Genomic DNA, 22,777 nt, shown 5'->3' on the forward strand with positions numbered 1-22,777 from the left:
CAACCACAAGCCTTTTCCCAGATGGATGACAGAAAAAGATCTGAACCTCTACCTGAGCCGCCACCTTCTCTAATGGCTGAACATGAACATTTCCTGAAGCCAGCAACTTCCTCACCTCCCGCATGTCCGCTCTCGGCGGAAAGGCTAACAGAACTTCTACCATCGTCTAAGGCAAGTTGCACCAGCCTGCCTCCCTCCTCAAAGACTTACAAGGGTCCGATCCCAGTGACTGAGCTTCCTGGACCTTCCAACTCTGCTCCAGGTCCTGCAAGTTCTTCATGCCTTTCTTCGAACCATGAGTCTCTTCCTCACCAGAAGTCACCGTTTCCATCAGTATCACCTCCAAAGACAACACACTCCTATCATGGAAGCCCATCTGCCTTTGCCCACATGCCACCATTTCCATCAGTGCCACCTCCAAAGAAAAAGCACTCCCATCATGGAAAGAAGAAGTCTCGTACGGGTGGCGGGCACCCGAAGAGGGCCGTAGGAGGGGGTATACTGTCACGACTCGCTCCCTTCGCTCCCGTTCCCGCCACTTGGGGGCATGTTTTGGGGCTTATTCCTTGCTGGACATTTCCTCCGAACCTAATGCCACAGTGCTGTAATGAATTGGGAGCGCTAAATCCCTATTTTCCAAACTACTTCCCTTCCGGATCCATTCCAGGTTTTTGGCAGCCAGCATGCTTCTTTAACCAAATGACTGTGCTTCCCAGAATGCCTGGCCCACTGCTCCACCTCCACCCTTGCAGGACAAGGTTGGGTGGAGGATAGGCAACGCCTGTGGCTGCAGGTGCAGCAGTCAGCACACCTGAGGCGTGTGCTCGTTAAACAGCTTTAAAAGCCTCAGTCTCACTTCAGTCCAGCGCTGGTCATCGTTTGCAGTGTTCCTGTTTTTGACTAGTCCCTGGTCCCTGGTTCCTTGCCTTTGTACCTACTTCCTTGTTCCTGTTTTCTGGTTTCCTCCGCCCTGAATTTCGGATTCATGCGCTAATTGATTTCTGCTCCCTTGATTTCCCTTTTTGTCTTCCCCTGTTTGCAGGCAGCAATTCTCAGTGCTTTCCCCTTTTAGATGCAGCCCAGTTTGTCTGTGTTCTATATTTCTTTGACTCTGTCCTTTGCTGCTGTTACCCATTTGCCTTAGCCTTCCTCTTAGTTTAGTTTCCTGTCTTTTCCTTGGAGGGGTAGGGAGAAGTTTGCATAGGTTATTTCGTTTTTCCCTGCTCCTGATCCTTACTTTCTAGAGGATCCATTCCATGTTTTCCATTTCACTTCTGCATCCATTTCCCATTTGATCATTAGGTGTGGTGTGCGGTGGTAGCTAACTCCTGTGTGAATGCTTATGTTTTCCCCACTAATTTGTAATCCCTATTCCAACTTAGGTATTTAGTTTTCTGCAGCGGATCACGCTCTGCTGCCTTCCAGTCTCCGCCCTTGCCCTGCCGGGCTCTCCACATTGCAGCGGATCTCACTCTGCTGCCTTCCAGCCTCCGCCCTTGCCCTGCGGGCTCTCCACATAGCAGCGGATCACGCTCTGCTGCCTTCCAGTCTCCGCCCTTGCCCTGCCGGGCTCTCTACATTGCAGCAGATCTCGCTCTGCTGATTCCCAGCCTCAGCCCTTGTCCTCTGGGCTCCCTGCCCGGCAGCCTGCCTCATTCCGGCTGCCTTCAGCCCTTGTCCTCTGGACCTCCCTACTTCTCCCATTGCTGTTATAGCCTTTTCTGGGTCCCAGAGTCATCAACAGGATTCGTGGGCTAGCTGACATTCAAGAGGTGTATCTCGTCCTCGTGAGTACAGTTCTTAAGTTCCCTTATGTAATACCATCAAGAGTGTTAGTACACAGATCCTGTCATTGCTGGCCCTCCACGTGGGTTTAGCGCTGTCAGTACCTGTAACAGCAATTGGGGGTAAGGTGCTTGCCGACTTTCCTCGCGGTCAGGTGCTTACCCCACATCCCTTTTCATATATTGGTTTTGATGTCACACTCTATTTGCACTCCTGGGTTCTAGCATACCTGAGTCGTTGTTCCTGGGTGCACATTTCCCTTGCCATATTTGCTGCCTTTGTACTCGCCTGACTAATCCTGACAAAAATAAAAAATAAAAAATGAAAGCAGAAGTAACAATGTAAAAATGTTGCATATTATAGGTAGAGGTTAGAGCTAGGGTGTATGTAATATGTTTTGTAGTAATTTCTTGTTTTTGGGTTGTAGTAAGTAGATTATAGAAGATGTTATGGCAAAGCTTTTGGTAGCAGCTGAAAAGGTAGCTGAAGTGTTTAGCAGTGTGATAGGGAAAGGGTTGTGTTGCAATAACCTGGGAGCTACGTGCTGCATAAGTAAGAGTTTCCACCATCTTGGATCAGGCCTTGTTAGAAACTGTAGCATCTGGAAGTTAGAGAATTGGGCTGTCGTGTTGAGTGGTTGCTTTGCTCCTTTAATTAGAAGGTATGGATCCTTACCCTAGTGAATGATCAACAGGCCAAGGCTAAGGAAGAAGAAGGGAGATGCACAGTGCAGATAGCAAGCTTATCGTGTGAGGTTGAGAAGCGCAGAGGAGCTGGGAACCGAATGTTGGTCTTTTATGAATAGATTAATGTTGGAGCTGCTAAGGACAAATTGTATGAGAACAGTGCCTGGTATCGGACACTTCCAGGTGGTCGAGCTAGGTTTGGAGCAATATTGCACCTATTGAAAAGAGGCCCGTCCATTTTAACTACAGGTGACTAAGCACCTAGTGCAAAAAATATGATAAATTAATCTGCAACAATGGTGCAATGGTGCCTCAGCTGTGTTTTTTTTTAATAAAGAATCTTGTTCATGAGAGAGATAGAGTCGGAGGCATGCTAGGGGTGCAGGTCTTTGCTGTTGCTGCAAGCAAAATGTATTACCACTCATGTCTATCCAGATTTCAAAGGTTGTGGGACATCCCCCCTGTAAACCCCTCCTTGATGAAAGCACACAAAATTTGAACAATAATTCTGAGGTGGCTGTATACTTTATTGGCAAAGTTTTGTGAGGTTTGATCGAGCTGTGCCAAAATGATAAGTCACCCTGAAAACTGTTCTTCCTATGGGTTGAGCAACTTAACCATAACTGTAAGGTCGCTGCCACAGACCCTCCAATATATACATATATCCATATGTCAGTACATCATAGACACTTAAAAGGCTTCATATGTGTCATACTCCACAATCAGTATGCTAGAAATGCGACTCCTTCTTAGGATATTGAAAAGAAAATGTCTCAATCCTTGTTTGGACACTCGATAGAGTTTGACTAAGGTGCAGTAGGATTAAAAAGGAATACCATAAAATGCTCTCAGGATTTCCCCATTTTTTTCTTCAGGATTTGTAATCTTGATATTTTTCTTCTAGGTGTTGTTAAACTATCATATCATAACTGCACTTTTTCCACTAGATAAGTGGGCTTTCCCCGCCTCATTTCTTTAAAGATGAGGCAGCCCACCTCTAAAGGTTATTTGTGCTTCTAATGGAACAACACCTTCATTCATCTCTGGAATTTGTGCAGAGAGCCCTGCCTGGGACAGTTAGCTTGTGGGATGGTCTGCAGAGTTATCATATTTATAATTAGACCTGTGTGACTACAAGTGCACATTGAAACTCAAGCACAGTGCTCAGTGTGAAGCATGACACTGATCTTAATGAGTCTACCCAGTCTGGGGGCACCCTGTTTCTTTGTGGCTACAACCTCTTCTAGTGGATTGGACCTGCCCTTTCCAGTATTCAGAGGAATCACTCCCAGGTTTTCTGGACGTGGGCTTAGATAAACTAAAGATGGGATACAAAGTGGCCACTGGAATGTTGTAATGATCCTGCGATGTGCCAATAACCACATTCCTGAATTCCCTTATATTCATGATTTCAATGTCCATCCTCAGAACGAGTTCTTTTTTCTAGTCGCCTCAATGCCTTCTTCAGCTCTTTACCCTTCCTGAGTCTTCACCTGCAGCCTCCTGGGTGTGTCTTCTTCACCTGATCTACATTCAAGCTCACAGAGAGTTCTGTTTGATCCTTCAAGGTTTTTCCTCAAATCTGGCACCTTTCTTCCTTTTCTCCCTTCCATGTCACTGTGACATTATCTGCTGCATACAAACACAAGAAACTTGCGTTCTTAGTTGTTGTAAGACCTGCACATGCCAAGTTGAGATGCCAGCACTGAACAGTGTAGGAACTGCTAAAATAAGTGCAAACCTTGACCACTGCTCTGCAGTCTTTACATCACATGAAAGACACACAAATAAAGGAAAACGCTGACAGAGAGTCTATTTCCCTAAATCCTCCTATGGGTTGCTTGAGCACTGTGAACTTCAATGGAACTGAATGGTTACACAGCTTAAACATAGTCAACCCACTTCTGTTTTCCACATACCAGGTGAGAGTTCGCTTCACAATTGGGACAATGGGTTTTGGTGACTCCACTAATTACTACTACTCACCTCCTCCAAGGAAGCTGCACTGGTTTTGACGAGGCACTAATGGGGATCCTTGACTGTGCAGATTTGGCCTATACAGCTCAAGAGTCCCTGCTTGCTTTTCTGAAGAGGGCACTATACTTTTGTATGTAACTCGATTCATGGGAATAGCTGAATAGACAGCCAGAGGTTGCACATACCAAGATTCATATATGTCTTGTTATTAGTCATCAAGGCTCCCCAAGTCAACTATCAACTGCAAGAATGCCACAAGATAAACGCAGAGCCATTCCAGTTCTGTGATGTTACCTGCTGAAAGACCCCAGGAGCTGTCCTCTACTCCCACCGACAATAGTTACCTGCTGCAAGTTTGGTTGCATCATTGCAACTAATTGGATTCTGCTCTGGACTACAAGGATGAGTAGGAGTGAAACGGCCCACTCAGTGCTCACAATTCTACAAACCAAAAAACAATGCAATCATAAAGGTAAAACAGAGACAATTAATAGATATACCTCCTTTACCTTTTGTGGAAACATGGGGCCAGGGAGGGCTGTGCTCTTAAGAGGGGTGTGAAGGTGATCAGTAGTGACCCAAATAACACAGTATCACAGTCCAAAATAAAGGGGATGTCCAATCAATGCTCAATACAAATAAATATATGTTAATCAAAACACACTATCTGCATGTAGAATGAAAAGAAAATACTATTATAAAACACCCCAAAGAAAGAACTAAGAGATTTGGCAGACTGAAGAAAGTTGCACTCTGAGCATAGTTCCAAGAGTGGTGGGTAATTCACTAGCCCCAGAAAGGACATCTTGGTTAAAAACAGGAGCACTCATGACCTATTCAGTTTCTAGGGTCCACGTGGACCAAGGGGACGGTTCAGTGTCAACAGTACATAGATTCAGTTCTTGGTGAACTGACAAAGTCAGATCCAGTGTTGAAGGAGGATGCAAGTGGATCCAGCTCAGTACGAGCTAGTGGGATCTTCTGGGCCCAAGCCCCAAGCAGGCATTGAGGAGGGGCAACGGCGAGTGCTCTGTGCACAGAAGGGAGGCTCTTAAATTTAGGCTTCTCTGCCTCAATTTAAAAGGGGATATTTGCCTGTCCGCTATTGTTAAATCATGCTCCACGCTACTAGCCCCTTTTATCACCAAATTCGTCAATGCCTCTTTTCAGGAGAACTATGTGCCACTAGAAATAAAGCAGGCCTGGATCTCTCCACTTCTAAAAAAAAAAATAAGTGGATTATAATTTAGCAGGAAATTATCGTCCAAACACAAATACAGTTTGGAACAGTAGTTTCGAAAGCCTCCGCAAAACCGAATCGACTCTGCTGGATTTGAAATCCAACATCTTTCATCTCTGCGATAAACGGAAATACTACACTTTTGATGCTTTTGGATCTTACTGTGGCTTTCAACCTGGTAGATTATTCTATTCTGGTTGCTAGACTGCAAAACTACGCCTCGTTTTCCTGTGAGGCCTCATCCTGGGTTCAATCATTTTTGACTAATCGGACGGCAAGAGTCTTTTTTCAGAATGACATAGCAGAGAGCCATGTGCTACCGTGTCAGGTACCTCAGGGGTTGTGCATGTCCCCTATTCTTATTAACATCTTCGAGCTGTTGGAGTCAGAAAGTTTAATACACAATAACTATGCAGATAATAGGATCCATCAGGAAGATTTGGAAACTTTGGTACATTCGTATCCGACTCACCGACCATCTGGTCTCAGAATTTGACAGATACTTCTTAGAGCTGTTAGACCGTATTGCACCAGTTACCTCCAAATCTGTTGGGGGGAAAACTAACAACCAGAAATGGTACTCTGCTGCACTGCTGGACTGTAAATAAGAAAAGAGAAAAGCAGAAAGAGCCTGGCTGAAGGACCAATCATTAATCTATAGGAACAAATGGAAATCACTGGAAAAATGGTATCGTATGGAGATTCTTCAACTAATGAACCCTTTTTTGATTATCAAATTGCTCACGCAGAAAACAACTCTAGGGAACTCATCTAGTTCCTGAGGATTCTGGAAAAAGCCTCATTGATGCTAGTTTAAGGGATTGTTGTGTCCCCATGGCCCTGACGAAAGTCTCTGTGACCTCCTTACTGGTCTGGGCCAAAAAGATTACTCCAACTTCAGACCCATTTATAATGCCCCTTTTTCACTAAAAATTTTGGATAAGGTAGACACATCCCAATTTCAGGAATTTTTGGATACATCAGGCACTTTACACTCAAGACAATCAGGCTTTAGAGCTTGTTATGCACACACCATAACAGATGCACAAACATAACACCGGGGACACACTCAAGACATTACGTAAATCGATTAGCTTTTGGTGCAAACTTCCCTTATCTGTAATGGCCAGGGATTCAATCGCCAAAATGATTATTCTCCCCAGATTCCTATACCACTTCCAGAACGTATGTTACTACATTAAGGCCTCCTTCCTTTGTGCGCTTAAGGTGATACTTTGGGGATTCCTATGGGGGATGGGTAGACACAAGTTGGCATTTAACACGCTGACCCAGCCCTATTGTGTGGGTGGTATTCAACTCCCAGATATGGAAAAATATTAATTGGCAGCACAATTTAGCTTTGTGGCCCGATGGCTCTCGGACGATGTCACGACAGAAACCGGACTACTCTGGCACTTGGTGACCCCGCTGCACTTGAGAGAACTTATCTGGGAATCCTCCAACTGCTTGCACAATGCGCCCATGATAGTGAACCTGGGAAGGCATATTTGGCACAGGACCAAGGCGCTTATGCGCCTGGAGCATGCCTACTCCCCCGAGTTCCCATTAATCTCGGATTTGAGCAAAGCCAGCACAGACCTAGCGAATGTAAGACACTGGGAAGAAAAGTGATCTACGCATGGGGGGATCATTATGAGGAAGGGACTTTCAGAGACTTCACTTCGCTCCAATCCAAGGAGGGTTTATCCAGCAGCCTATTCCTATGGTATCATCGTGTCAAGTGGGTTGCACGAGCGAAATGGAGGGAATGGCCGGAAGAACCGACAGCTGACCCCCTTGTGACACTGCTTTATAACCTGCGTGATGGTTGGAAACTGGTGTCCAGGATTTACGGACAGTTGATAGATAGACCCAACACCCTAGGTACCGATCTGAAATCCAGAAGGGAGATGGAACTGGGCATTGACATTACAGACAGGGAGTGAGAGAGGGCTCTTGCATTCCCCAAGGAAGTCTCAAGAAATGCTAGGTTCAGATTAATACAATTAAATGTACTATATCGTACATACATGACCCTGAGCAGAGTAGCCAAGTTCAGCAGGCAGGCCCACCCCAGATGCACTTGGTGCAATGCCAAGCCAGCAGACCTGATGCACATGTTCTGGGGATGCCCAGGGTACAGTGCCTCTGGTCCAGAGTCGAGCAGACTTGCAGGAGGGCCGGAGTATCTCAATATGACTGGATCCCTAAAGAATGTCTATTGGGAACTTACTCTACGTTACCTAAGGTTAAACACATTGTAAAATTTATGGACATGGCATGTGTGCTGGAAAAGAGGACCATCGCAATGGCGTGGAAGCGTGCTAAGGGTTTAAAATATGCTACATGGTATGGGGAACTGGAGCGATGGGTTGGAGGCGGAAACCAAAGCTTGGGAGAACGGTATTTCCAGGTCTCCTGATGGCACCAGCATGTCATTCGACGCATGGAAAGCCCTGACATGAGAAGCGTTTCACCCCTCAGATGACAAGCCCCCCTGAGCTAATGTCTTCATTGATAACTGGTAGCTTGATGCTGGTAGAGAGCTCTGGATTGTTTTACCACTTTGCTACACAAGGTGCAACCTCTCCCGGTTCCCCCCCACCTTACCCCCTATACACACTTCACATGAGAAAGGATCTGCAACACCATGGTATAAATGGAGACAGTTAATGTTTTGTTTTCCTTTAGGAAAGGGGTGAAAACAATTGTCTTTGAGTAAACCCACCTCCTCTGTCTGACCCTGTGTCTCTTTCTTCTTCTATGTTTCACTCCGGCGCATTACAAATGAACAAATATAAATAAATAAAAATGATGCGCAGTGCCGTATACCTCCCTCAGGCAATCATGCCCAAGATTCAGTGACCATTAATACCACCTATAAACACATCCACACTTTGATGTTGTGTGATGGGTTGGCTCTTAATAACGCCAAAACTGAAATTATGATTGTCTGCGCTGCTCCTAAAATATGAAAACTGGACATTGCATTCCGCTCCTTTCCAAATTGCGGACTGTAAACTGAGATCCGTTTCTAAAGTTAAGACCCTGAGAGTAGTGCTCAACAAAGAGCTTACTATGAAGTCTTACATTAACAGCCTGGTCTCAGGCACAGCCTACTACATCAAACACCTGACCCAAATCAGACCAATCCTTGACTCTGCCAATTGTGCTACTCTGGCTTGCATAATTATTGGCTCTTGTCTTGATCATTGTTCTACCCTGATTCTGGGCATAGGGAAAGGGGAACTTAATTGTCTACAGGTGTTGCAAAAAAATGCTGTTCGGGGGGTCAAGCGATTGTGAAACTCCGATCATGTTTCAGCAGCTAGGCGATCCCTATATTGGTTGCCCATTGGTAAGCGGACTCACTCATTCCTGTTTGTACGGGAAAAGTCCTCTCTACCTTTCCAACCAGCTCTCATGGCTCCCGACTAGGCATGCCCTGAGATCGAACAACTCATGACTGCTGTGCCCCCCAAGGTTAAGCTGTCATTGGTATCAGAAGGTGCTTTTCTGTGGCAGAGCCGCATTTGTGGAATGCCCTACATCTGGACCTTATGCCTGTTTCTCTATTGCTGCCTTCAAGCGTAGACTGAAAACTATTATGTTTGAATAATTTAGTCTCCTGGCTGCTGATGACCGCTTATACTCTCTTGTCTGTCTTCCTCTTTGTTTTCTCTTGTCTGCTTCAGTCACCGCGTTTCTATGATTATGGGCTTTGTCCTGGCGCATTATAAATAAAATAAATGAATAAATAAGATGCAGGTTGGGGCAGTCACAGAAAGGCTTTGCAGTTGACCAGACCGAGTTGGGCTTCATCTTTCGGGAGGGGGTCGATCAGTGGCTCTCTAGCGGTTTGAGTCGGCAGACGGCAGTATTCGAAGGGGTGACCTTGGGTGTGTCAAGGTGCGATCGATGAGGTTGAAGTTCAAGGGCTAGCTGGGTCGAGCAATGGCTGTAACTACCGGTTAGAGTTGGCCTGTGACTCTCTAGTGATTTAGTTTGGGTCCCGGCATTGAGCAGTCATTTTGGGCCTAGCAGGTGACAAGCTTTAACCAGGGCACTATGCAGTGTCGAGTTGGGTGAAATTGCAAACAAGTTCAAAGTGGTTGAGGAGTGCAGCAACCATCGCTGGTGACTCCCCTCTTGTTCCAAGTGTGGTGAACATGGAGTGACCCGTTCTGTGCAGTAGAACAGGGCGCTTTGGCTGATCTGGTCTTCAGCTTGCTGTGAGGCCCAAGCAGGAGCCTCGAGGATAGGATGATTCCTGTTCAGGGTCTGCTCTCCCAGATCCGGACATTCCAGTGGAGAATGTTATGTCTTTACCCACAACATAGGTTACTCCCTATGGGTCCAGGGTGTGATAGCAAAAATATATTAAAACTTTCTTGCATTATTCCTTCTTCACCTCAAGCTGAGGGCTTTGGAAAGTGCAGCTTTCCCAAAGGAGGTCCAGTGATATCTTTCAAACACACATGTGGCCTTAAAGGATCCAAGAGGGTCTGAGTGAATCTGCACAAGGGGTGGGAGACCAAGCACTTCTGTCTATCATAATCCGGTCCCCTTCCCTTCTCACTGAGAACAAAGTCCCTTAGAGATGCAGCACCCTGGTGTGAGGCTCCCCCTTTTGAATGGGTGTGCTCCTGTGATGCCCAGGCCCAGGATAGCTGCCTGCCCTGCGGCTATCTTGGGTAGAGGGATTTACATGTCCTCACAAAGAGATCAAAGAGAAGGCAAGGCCCTCCGAGTTCCTGCCCTGCCATTTGGCAGGCTGCCCCTTGCTGACCAGAAATCAAATCACCTTGCACAGCAGAGCTCATTCACAGGAGATGACATGTGTGATATCAATTGGAATGTGGCACTCATGATCATAAGTAGTGCCATGCACTATGCCTAAACTCAGGCACACCTTTATTGCAGAGATTAACCTGCCACCATCATGGGCTACTTATGATCATCGTCCTTTGGTTACAGGGCTGCACATCTTAAAAGCCCCACTCAGCCCCTGAGCAGCGGTGACCATTCAGTCACTGTTACATGGGTATCTGTGACCTCTGTACCGGTTGGTTCTATGGGTAGAGCAGGCGCTGCGACTCCGGAACTAATGCAGCAGGCCACAGATTCATACTTTGCTTTTGGCACGGAGCTGGTGAAAGGGGAATCTGACCACCAGATTGCCCTCTCTGATATGGACCTACCCACATCATTTTACTATTCAGTAAATATCTATATAGCTAGGGCTGTGCACACTTGCCAGATGGCAGTTCCTTGAAGTCAAATCCCCTTATCCTCCAATGACAGAAACTACAGACAATTGAAGGGGCCTATACCTGTACTCTGTAATGAAGGGAAAGCTGGTGACTAAACATCCACTAGAACCCACAAAAATGTTGGAAATTATATCATCTATTCATTGAAGAGTCCAGGTAGTGGGGAAAAAAAACAAGTCACTGTTTGAAAACCAACACCACCTCAGTTTGATTATCAAGTTCAGTCTCACTGTAAAAACAACATGCCTCGACTTCTAAATCCTTGGTACATTTGGGAGAAGTCAGGGTACTTTTGGATGGCAAATGGCACGTTGAGACAAATTAAGGTAATGGCACAATCCTTGGAAGGGGTTGATCGTCTGTCCATGTCTACAGAATCATAACAGAAAATAGCATCTCATTCATCCTAACTGCAGCCAAGCATTCTTAGTCCATAGTATTTGATTTATGGCTGCTCATTTTCCTGTCGTACTCTGACACCCTTGATTGTGGAAACACAATCCTTGAGTCAATTTAGCGGCATACATCATGTTCTTGGCATCAGAATATTGTGTATATATTTGTGTATATATTTCGTAAAAAGCCCCAAACCTTGATGCTAATTGCTGTGCAACAATGACATTATCTGCTGGCATTGTGGCTTCAGACAGGGCGTGTCCAACATCATTGGAATGTAAGAACCCGACTCTCTCGATCCAGGTAATATCTGTACTTGGCAAACCCATCAATAAGGCATTTCCTCCCTGTAGATGGGCAAGTACTAGAATTTGCACCATTGTTCTAAAATACTCAAGGGCAAGAACAATTAGGAAAGAAATCATTTAGATCCCTTAAAGATTTAGCTTCCAATATGTTACATACCAAATGTGCCTCTTTAAAGAACACGATAATGTCATCTTCTCCAGTTGACAATCAACATTAATCATCAAATTCTCTTTACAGAGATTTTTATGGGGACTTGCACCCCCTCCACCTCAAACTGAATGTAGTGTAGATAGACCCCCTCAACCTCAAACCGAATGTTGATAACTTGTTGGGTTGATCAATGACTTTAAATGTTGCAGAAATTAGAATGATAGTGCTTTGAAGAAAAGCGCTTTGGAGGACGATATATTTGATGGGGTCAGAATGTCTACAAATGTCTTGTGCAATAGAAAGTATGTTACGTAGTACTTGCTTATCATAAGTTGCTGAAAAACTAGATTTGAATCGGAGCAAGTATCAAATGTTTACCAGGAATAGGGTAATCCACCATTTTGTGATAAGTCAAGCATGGTCAGGCAATTTCTAAGATGGTGGCTTTTCTGCTAAGTCTTTATGACATCAATAGAGAACTTTTTTTAAAGGTTCATCTGGAGCCCACTGGTGGGGAATAGGACATATAAAACCTGTTTAGACCGGGTCTGAGTGGCAGATAGGCCAATGAATGACAAGCAGGAAGAGGGGTTGTACATTGATCATGCCATTATAGGCCAACAAATCACAGGCAGGAAGGGCATTGTACTTTTGATCAGGCCATCAACTCAACTTCCTCGAGTGTATATAAGACAGGGAGTGTCCAGAGATGTCTTTGCTGTAAGATGTGTCTTGCCTGCTGGAAGAAAATAAAAACTTGATTTCTTTGAAAATCCTGCTTCAGGTTCCTGATGTGCTTCAGATTGCCTTCCTGACCCAGAGATGCCACTGCACATTGTGGGGGTTGATGAGACCCTCATTTACAGATTTATAAGAAATATATTCCAGAAAAAAAACTCTAATATAAAATTAAAGAAAATCTTCCCCATGCTACAATCAATCCTTGACAATGTTCAACATAAAGATTAGAGCATGTGAAAAACCAGAGAGAGACTCTTGGTGTAGGCAGCAAGGGTAGCACTTCTTCATCCTTCATGGGATGAAATGACATCCGTTTTCCAATATGGACTTATATGGGAGGCCAGAACCGTGGGCGAAGATGTGGACATCTTTGTCATCACTCTTGACAGTGCTTTCCTCTGCACTTGTCAATAAACTGTCATCTTGCATACTCAGCCTTCCAATAGAAACCAGCACAGTGTAGGGAACCAGGAAAGTGCACAGGGTGTTGGAAACATGCTGCACCCTACCATGCATGGGGGAGACATAAGACCAGTGGCCAAGTTGAAGCTCTTGTGTCAGTGCTTCTGATACTCCTTGAGGCATGGCACTAGGCTTGACTCACTTGGCCTTGCACTGCATTGCATTTCTGACTTGCTGCTGTTAGCTAATGTTGCCCACTGATAGGGGCCGGCACCTGTAGCAGTAACCCATGTGAATTGCCAAAAGACACGCACTCAGGCACCCGAGATTGAATAGCCTTAGGAGGGAACAGATAATGCTACCCTGAACTTCTTCAGGTGGGGGTGGGATCCAGGTGCTGGCTGCTCCCCCACCACAGTGCTTCTGCATAACAGGACATACACAGAATATCATTTTCTGCCAGCCAGTTATGTAGTAAAATGGGGCCTGGAAGTTCACAGCAAGGAGGAGTTCTGAGTCTGTGAGTTAAGGTAAGTCTTCTTTATTAAGATAAAGTGAGAAGTACAGAGGAAGGGAGGACCACTGGTGCCCACATCCAGAATGTCAATGGAGAACACAAGGGAGCCAAAATTCCATGTTCTTACATCATGCACACATGACATCAGAGCTCAGTCACCCAGTTACATGCTGACTCCAGTCAAGAACCCTTCATGCAAGAACACACAGGTAGCAGACTCCCTGAGAGGCATTAGTGATCAGCACTGATCTCTTAATGTCCACTGATCTCTTAATGTCTGCCACTCAACTGTCATTTCACCTAAATGATACCTCAAATATCAATATATACAGTTGTTAAAGCATAACTTCTGATGAAGAGGTCATTTGTTTGGGACCCTCATTGGCACCTTTAACAGCTCACCATGGCACTGGCATGCCCAATCACAGAGAGAGCTTTTACCATGGGCAGTGGTCCTTCACTACCTGGTATGACCTGAAAACATGTAATTATAGCCATACACAACTGTCCCCTAGTTGACCCAACACATGGAAGTGATAAACAAAACCTTTATTATGAGGTTTGGTCAAATTAGGGCTGAAATAATAATCAGGGAGGCTTTTAACTTGGCCAGAGTTCTCATGATAGTGATTATCCAGGATGTGGGCTGTGGTTCAGGACAACCCCACTAGAAAGGGGGTCTCTGGAAGTTAAAGAGTGTCTAAAGAAAAGGTGTATTCAGTTCTCTGTCATTCTGGTCAGGTTATGCTCAGAGTCTAGGGTTTCAAGGGTTCCCACAACTATCTCCTCTGGTATTGTCAGAGTTTATTCTTCATGGTTATCAGTCCTGGGTTTAAAGGTTCCCACACCCTTCTTCTATATTCCTCATGGGCTCTTACTCCACTTTGGTCTCAGGCTCTTGTTTAAGAGGTTTGCCTACCCTTGGCTGTGACTACAGAATGTTGTCAGGCTCTCTAGGTGGTGTGTGGTGTGGCCCTCAACCAAAGCCTTTAGCTGCAGGGAGACTGGAGCTAGACTAAGGTAATGTAATGGTACTCCTTAGACCCTTTACAACCTCCCTCTGTCTCAATGCTCTGGCTCTCCAGCACTTTCTCTAGTCTCTCTCTCCCCTGGCATCTCACCTCTAGTCTTGTTCCTACATGGTACTGCCTGAAACATTTCTCTTTTATCTCTCTGTTTATAGCTTCTCGTGCACCTCCAGATTGTGTTAGTACAAACGTGTTCCTCCACACCTTCTCCATACTCCTTTGTGCCTTAGGGCCCAACATAGTCTCTTCACACTTCAGTTCTATACCACCTTGTCCTTCAACTTCCTAAGGTGTCTCCAGTACCATACCTCTCTCAGTAACTCTTCTACAAACTTGCCCTCCCTTTACTTTATTTGCTGTGGGGCTCTTAAATCACCAGTTCAGGGGATATTTTTCCCATCCCCATCATGCTCCCCTGCAGTCTGCTATATCCTTAACTACCCCACCCTTCTGGGTCAGTCCTCCAGCCTCCTGCTCCTGCTATTGCTTCATTTAATTCTCCAGCTCCTTCTCCCCCTCGCTACGAGTTCCCTTTTCCTCTGAACTCCTACCACCTCCCGGCACAAGCCCTGCTTTCTGTATGGCTCTTGCCTAACATTCCAGACTCTCTCTTGTGTAAGGGAGATGGGGATTGACTCACAAGTGTTCCCCCTAGACAAAACTTACAGACCTGATGTGAACTTAGCGTTGGCTCACACCTTCACTTGGGAGGACCTCTCTCTGCTTTTCACACCTTGGTCCTGCTTTCAGAGTGGACCTCTTTAGCCTAACCAGTATTAGCTATGGGAGTGTGGAGCATTTGGGAGGTGACAGATGGAGTGCTCACATTCTATGTCCCAGTTCAGGTCCCACTCTGTCCCTTGAGGTTTATAGTGTTTCCTACCATGGGTGCATATAGATCGATTGCTGCCTAATTTCCCACCTGACCCCATCCCCTGTGAGCTACAAATTCCTAGTATGTATCCTTTTCAAGTTGCTTCTCTTGCTGTGTACTACCCCCTCAAACATGTAAAGCACTCAGTTGCTTCTCGAAGCACGGTTCACACTCAATAAATGCAATCATCAAAATATTATTAACAATAATATATGTATTTATTATTATTTTTTTTAATTCATATACAAGAGGAGCAATGCTCTTTTGATCAACAAAGAACATACAATAGAAATCATATTTACTGGGAAGTGGTGAACTTCTTACAATGGGTTTAGTTTGAGGGACATTCGGACCAGGTTGTGGAGGTGAGTAAATGGAACAGTCACCGTGAACAATACATAAGTGGACATACATAGATTAAGGACAATGAACATTGGGCATTTTTAAATGCAGGTGGGTGATATGGTCCGCTGTGCTCGGGATATGACCATGATGGGTGAAGTGCTAGAGTGGAGGCAGAAGAAATGAGGGGCAGAGGCAGGTAAGAGGTGAGGGAAAAATGATAGCTAGAAGGCAGATGAGAGGTACGTTAAGAGAGTAACTGAGAGGCGTGGAGGTAGGCTTTTAGTTTTGTTTTGAAGAAATCTGTGCAAGTGAAGCAAGAGGAGAGAAGGAACGGAAGTGAGTCAAAGCACAGGGAGGGTGAGAATCCACCAGGGGAGATGAGGAGGCAGAGTAGAGATTACGAGAAGGCTTGTAGAGTTGGATAGATGGGGATAGATACAGTGGTGGCTTACGGTAAATACATTTGTGAGACAGGAGAAGACATTTAAATCCTTCCCAGTTCTGCATCATCAGTCATCTAGCCTGGTTATGGTATGAGGAAGTAGGTGTAAAGTGAGGGAGTTCAAAGAGATTCCTGGTAGAGAAGTTAATGATCTTGTCCAGAGGACCAAAAGCATAGTTGGTGAGACCAAAGAGGATACTTGCACAGTAGTCCAGTTTAGAGAAGACAAGAGATCCTTGGCAGTGTTGAAAGGCAGCATTTGCTGATTTTCCTAATATTTAGTCGGTTGAGGCAAGCTTCTGTTCCAATTTTGGAGATGAAAGTAGAGAAGATTTGAGAAGGGTCATAGAAGGCACTGAGGTTTTTAGCTGAAGAATAGTACAGTACAGTATCAGGTGGCAACTGGATCGGCAGAGGAGATTTTGGCAGGCAAGAGGAGAACCTCTGTTTTGGTAGAGTTTAGCATCAGAGAGTGCAAAAACATCCAATAAAGAGACAGTTTGGCATTTTCTATAGAGAGATCAGATGAACGTTCAGGAAAAGAGAAGGTGATTTGGGTGTAGTCCATGAAGAGTTGGTACGAGAACCAAAAGAAGGTGATTAGTGCCCCAAGAGCAGAGGTGTAGAATGGAAAGAGGGGTGGGCCCAAGACAGACCAGCAGGTAGAGGAATGAGGTGAGATTGTTGTTGCTCCAGGAGACTGAGAATTGGTGAGGTACAAGGTAGGATTCAATCCAAGAAAGGGCTTGATCATAAGAAAGAGAGTATTAAGGAGATCAAAGTGATTGACAGTGTCAAAGGCAGCAGAAAGGTCAAGAAGTATTAGGATTGAGGATAATAATAATACTTATAATAATGCTTACAATAATAATAATATTAATTATTATTATTATTATAAATACAGAATTAAGCATAGGGTTGCATATGCCATAGGGTTGGGGAAAAGTATAGAGTCAGGGTCAGGGCAAGGGCTTAAGCACCCATTGACCTGCTCGGAACACATGCAATATACCCGTATGAAATACCAATGAACCAGGCAACCTGATTGGCTGCTCGGCCCTTGTTGGTTGCTCATTCTCTGTCTTCTGAATATGTTTTCTTAATCAACTATCCATGATATGTCACAATGTGATCTATATTTTAATTTTAGTTGTTCCTTCTTCGCACAATGGCAACAGTTTAAGTCTTTGAAATATTTCTAAAGGGGCAACTTGTTGACATTTTCAGGCATTGTTAGACGTACCTGACAGAATACTGATTAGAAAATCTGGCAGTTGTTCTAAAAGGGTAACCGTGTCCTTTGGGTAAAATAAAAAGTCTTTATTGCTTTCCACATTTCCTTCTAATTAACTAGAATGTTATTATTGTCGTTCTTACAAGTGGATCACTTGCTCTGCAGAGGAGTTTATTTCTCTCATTAACACGTTGCAAGTAGCATTCTCTCCCTTTATTGCAGCAGAGCAGAGGGACCAGTTCAGTGCTCGCATCACACGTTTAAATGTCTAAGAAGCAGAATTAGAAGTCATTAACTCAGGCATTGCTTAAGACTCAAACGATCACCAATATTGTTTGATATTGCCTTAAATGCCATGTGTTTAATAATGCACCCATACAGCATTGTGTTGTGTATCAGAGACTGATAACGATGCACTATTTATTTTCTTTTCAATTATATGTTCGTTAGAATAATGCGCCCCAAAAGTAGGCCGATGGCTCGATTCTGAGGTCCTGTCAATGTAATGCATGCAATAATAATAATAATAATAATAATAATAATAATAATATTATTATTAGTATTATGATTATTAATAATGAACATAATAATAATATAAATAGTTATTATTAATAATAAGGATAATAATCATTGTTGCTCCTTTACAGTGCTTGAGCCCGGATTCCGCCAGCTTCTAGGTGGTTTTATAATAGCCGTTATCAGCCCATTGTATTGGTACTCGCTTTATTATTCTCGGGAGGATGAAACCCTAGGTCGTCCACACTTCGGGATATCAGAAAGCAGCACTTTTCTCGCAACCTATCCACGCGGACAACGTGCACAAAAGATGTCCACCTGGATTGCACCCCTATTCTAAAGGGGGGATTGAAGTAGGCGTTGTAATGGCCATAAAAAGGTCATGTAAACATGTCTGTGGTTCTTATCTGGTTACTGCTTGTTCTCTTGACTACTTTTTCTATATTACTTCTCTTTTCTAAAATAACAAATGCTTTAGCAGAGTTCAAGTGGTCGACAGAAATGCATTTGAGAAAACTAGTGTTACTTACAGGTAATAGTGCTGCAGCCACATACGTATGTGTTCTTTATTATTCACCCCTGGTGAAGGGTGCTTCGCCAATCAGGTGGCTAAAACAGTGGGCGAGAATACACATTCTCCACCTGCTGCTTCCAGCCACTCAAGGCACTTCCTCAGATGGTACAATTTTTTTCATATGTGGAGGCAACAGAGAGTCTCTCCCTGTTACCTCCCCACGCTGCCACCCCCAAAAACAATCCTTACCCCTTCCTCACTCCCTCCCTCCCTCCCCTCTTACCTGCTGGACCAGAGCTTTGTGCTCCGATCCTCGCGCTCCTCCCATCTCCTGGTCACCAACATAGAAATAGAAAAGAGACATAGTCCCTTTTCCCTATGGCAGCCATCTTTTTTCATTTGGTTTCCTCTGGAGATTGGCTGCACAGGCGATGCCATTCTCCTGAGAAAAATAAACAAAACATGTGCACCCCAGATAAAGCCTGGGTGCAAATGGCTTTCACCCCGCTGTGGGGGTCGGACATGGCCTTTAATGTCCCACAGCCCTGCCGAGGCACTTGTTTCGCTCGATCCTATCTGGGCACCAGCTGGAAAGCTGTTAAAGGCTACGCTTGCTGCCCTACAGCGAGGGTGAAAGCCATATTATACTATCGTTACCTGAGGCAGATGAGAGGTTTAATTATAGCACGCAGCCATCAACGATGATAGGTGTTGTTATGCACAACCTGAAAGATCTGGTATTTTGTACATAAAAAAGGAGCGGCAAAGGAGCATTAACCAAGGAACATCCCCTCACATCTTCCACCATCCCCATGGCGCTGCAGGTATGCCTGTTGGCAAGCTGTAAGCTGCAGCCGGTACTACCAATTCCAAGGAAGCAGATTATCCATCGCTTTCTCACAACATTAAAAGAAGTAAGGGAGGTGTCAGCAGCTGCCATGAAGTCAGTAGAAGGCTGTACTGCTTAGAAGCAGAGTCTATTTTTTTGGGTATTGCAGTAGAGGGGGAGTGAGACAATTGTGGGGCTGCAGTTATCTTAAATGAGCATAACTGTGAATTAAAATAAATGTACCATGTCTCCACTTATTTTACTTCCTCCCAACCACAAGTTTGGTCTCTCCTTCCCCTCATTTTTCCAGCCTTTACCCTTTCGTTTATATGTGAATTCCCTTGCTTTTCTCTGCATCTCCCTTATGCTCCTTTTCTGGGAAATTCAGCAGAGCTCATGTTCCACTGAGCCGTAACCTGAATGGCAGGCCTGATAAACTTGAGTTTGGCTTTAATGCCTTCCATTCACGTGACAGCAAATGATCATACATTTATATTTCGGATAGGAGGGGTGGAACACAAATTCCGTTTCAGCCATCCCCTTCCTCTCCCCCATACAAATAATCCAGCATTTGGCTCTGACACAGATTTTCATGCTGGCGCAAATGCTGGAGTTCCCTATGGTGTCTGCCAGCTTTAAGTACCAGAATAGGGATCCATAGGGATCCATTGTATATGCCCCGTGCCATGCAAGCATGGCAAGGCGGATGTACAATTAAACTGTTGGGGAGGATTTAATTGTGTTTGTGTGCACTGCTAACCATGCATGCATGGTATGCAGTATTCGCAATTCAAATTATAGGATTTACTCACTTTTCACTGCCAAGTGCAAATGTGAAGTGCAAAAGGTGGCATACACACTTGTACACTGCCCTTTGCCCTTTACATTTGCTCCCTGCAGTTCAAATTATGAAAATTTGGGGGGAAGACCTGGCTGCGCCTCAATGTAAACGTACAAGGCCCCGCCGACAGATTACGTCTGGGAGCAAAATGAGCTTCACCATGTTTTGAAACATGGAGGTTCTTCTTATATGGTCAATTTTTCCGCACTAATTTCTCTGACTCAACATCCAATACTCGTGAATCTTTGTGTAGTATCTACTCAAATCCAGCAAATCATGACAGGCCACTATGATGTATACACATGTGTGTGTGAGAATAAGTCATCCAATGCTGCAAAGTTTACACAAGGAGATCATGGTGAGAGTATCATCAAGCATTGTCGTTTTTTACATTTTTTTATTTAGAGGTCTGTGAAAGATTCCTCTGATTTCTAAGTTCTGTAGTAATAGAACAACATTGCAGTGGTCCAGCCACAGTCGAGAAACAATTATTTATTATTTTATTTTCCCTTTATTGTGCATTTAGCTTTTAAGCAAGCTATTAAGCGAGCTTTAAGCACATTACAATTACAGACAATTAAAATACAAATACTTCCCTTAATTTTCATACATTAAATTACAATCTATAACATTTCATACAAGTAACTTTGTCGTTCAAAACGTAGTTAAAGTTATTTCCTGAAATCTACACATTATACTTCTAAAAGTAAACAAATTAGCTAAGCTAGATATTGCACAGATCAGTCTCGGTCAAGTTTAAGATTTCCTTCCAAATCTTGTGTGCTGCGCCAGTTATAACAATAGATTCCGCTCCACAGAGCGTGCTCCAAAGTTCATTGCATGTGATTTGGTCAAGATGGATAACAAAGTTGCTATAACCCCTCAAGTAATCAGATTGTAAGCAATGGCATGATGTTAAGAGATGGCGACTTGATTCTACAGTTTCCCCACAAAAAAGACAAAGCCGATCAGCTAAAGGGATGCTTTTCCATGCCCCAGTAAATTATGCTTTGGGGAGTAGCTTGAGTTCTATCGAAATGGTCAAATATGAACGTGGAACATTCGCTTGACAACTTTGTGTGGAAAACTCTTTGGGGCTGATTCATGGAATTTGTGCACCGAAAAACGGGGATTTGTGCGCCATTCTGCCCGCAAATCCCTGTTTAACAATTGGGGATTTGCGGGCAGAATGGCGCACAAATCCTGTTTTTATCGGCGCAAATAATCCATGAATCAGGGTATGTATCTCTTCTTGGTTCATATTTTTCCAATATTGTCAACTTTATCCTAATGGCTAGCTTTTGTTTTTAAAATAAGCTCAAAAGTAGGGGCATTTAAATGTAATGCTGTTTCATAGGGGATGTCTAACAAAGATAGGAAATACAATGCAGTTTTATGTAAGTCAAGCAAGAATTGATAATAAGTGTCTTTAACATAGTTCGTCCCCAATAAATTCTGCAGTTTATTCACCTTTCCATTTGATTTCACTAATCTTACATACAGCAATGTTCTTTGTATCAACCATTTTGAAATTAGTGAATGTGAACCAAATTCCAATCTAAGCACTTCTACTGGGACTAAAGAAGGAAGATTGATGATTGAGCTTAATATTTTGCCCTCAATTCTTTCTAGACAGTTAATGTGTCATTTAGGGAGAACGGATACGCCACAGGAAAGGCTGGGAGTAATGCTGCCATGGCAAATTTCCAGCAGTGCTTCTATATTGTGCCCCCCTCTTTGTGCCATCCAGTGTTTAACCGTCTTCCATTTTTTCAGAATCTTTGGGATGATCTTTTCTCCATAATAATCATTGGAAATATTACATTGTATGTTTAGGCCCAAGTAAATGTTATCCTCCACCACCATAAACGTGAAATTGTTTAGCCTCCACACTGCGGAAGGATTTTTTCGTATAGATCCTCTCAAACACATCATTTTTGTCTTTGATATGTGTATTGTCATGCAGTTTTTTGTAGCATAACTTGTTAATGCATCAATAGAGGGTTGTAGACCAATGGGGGGCATATCAAACAGAATAGTGTTGTTGGCGCAGGCAGACAAGAGACTTGTTCACCGCTGGTTTTCAGTGGAAAATGATGTACTGCACTGATGGAATTGGCCATGTTGGCTAAGTATAAGTTAAATAATTTAGGAGCTAATACACAACCTTATTTGAGGCCACAGTGTGTTATTCTGTCGTCAGTGTATTCTCCTGCTAAGCACAATCTGACTAAAACTGTCATGTTTGTGTATAGAGATTGTATATAATATAGCAACTGCTCGTCTATCCCCTAATGCTTTAGTTTTTCCCGCAGAAGAGCATGGGCGATTAAATCAAACACTTTGCTATAGTCGATCTTACAGCAATACAGGTTGTTCTTGTAGCCACAGGATGCTTCTGCCATTAAATATTGGATAGCATAAATATTATTTATTGTGCTGTGCATTTTCCTAAAGCCAGTCTCGACAGGGTTTATCAAGTCTCTGTCTTCCACCCATTGGGTAAGCTTTTTCAATAAAATTCATCATAGCCAATAGGTGATAATTTGTTGGATCCAATCTATCTTCATTTTTAAAAACAGGTATTACAATGGACTTAAGCCAGCTATTAGGAAAAGTTCTTCCATCCTTCATTGCACAAGAAATATTGAACAATACACTAGCCCATAATTGTGGAT

The sequence above is a fragment of the Ambystoma mexicanum genome, chromosome 2q (assembly GCF_040938575.1).
Source record: "Ambystoma mexicanum isolate Mex_15411 chromosome 2q, UKY_AmexF1_1, whole genome shotgun sequence".
NCBI classification, from domain to species: Eukaryota; Metazoa; Chordata; class Amphibia; order Caudata; family Ambystomatidae; genus Ambystoma; species Ambystoma mexicanum.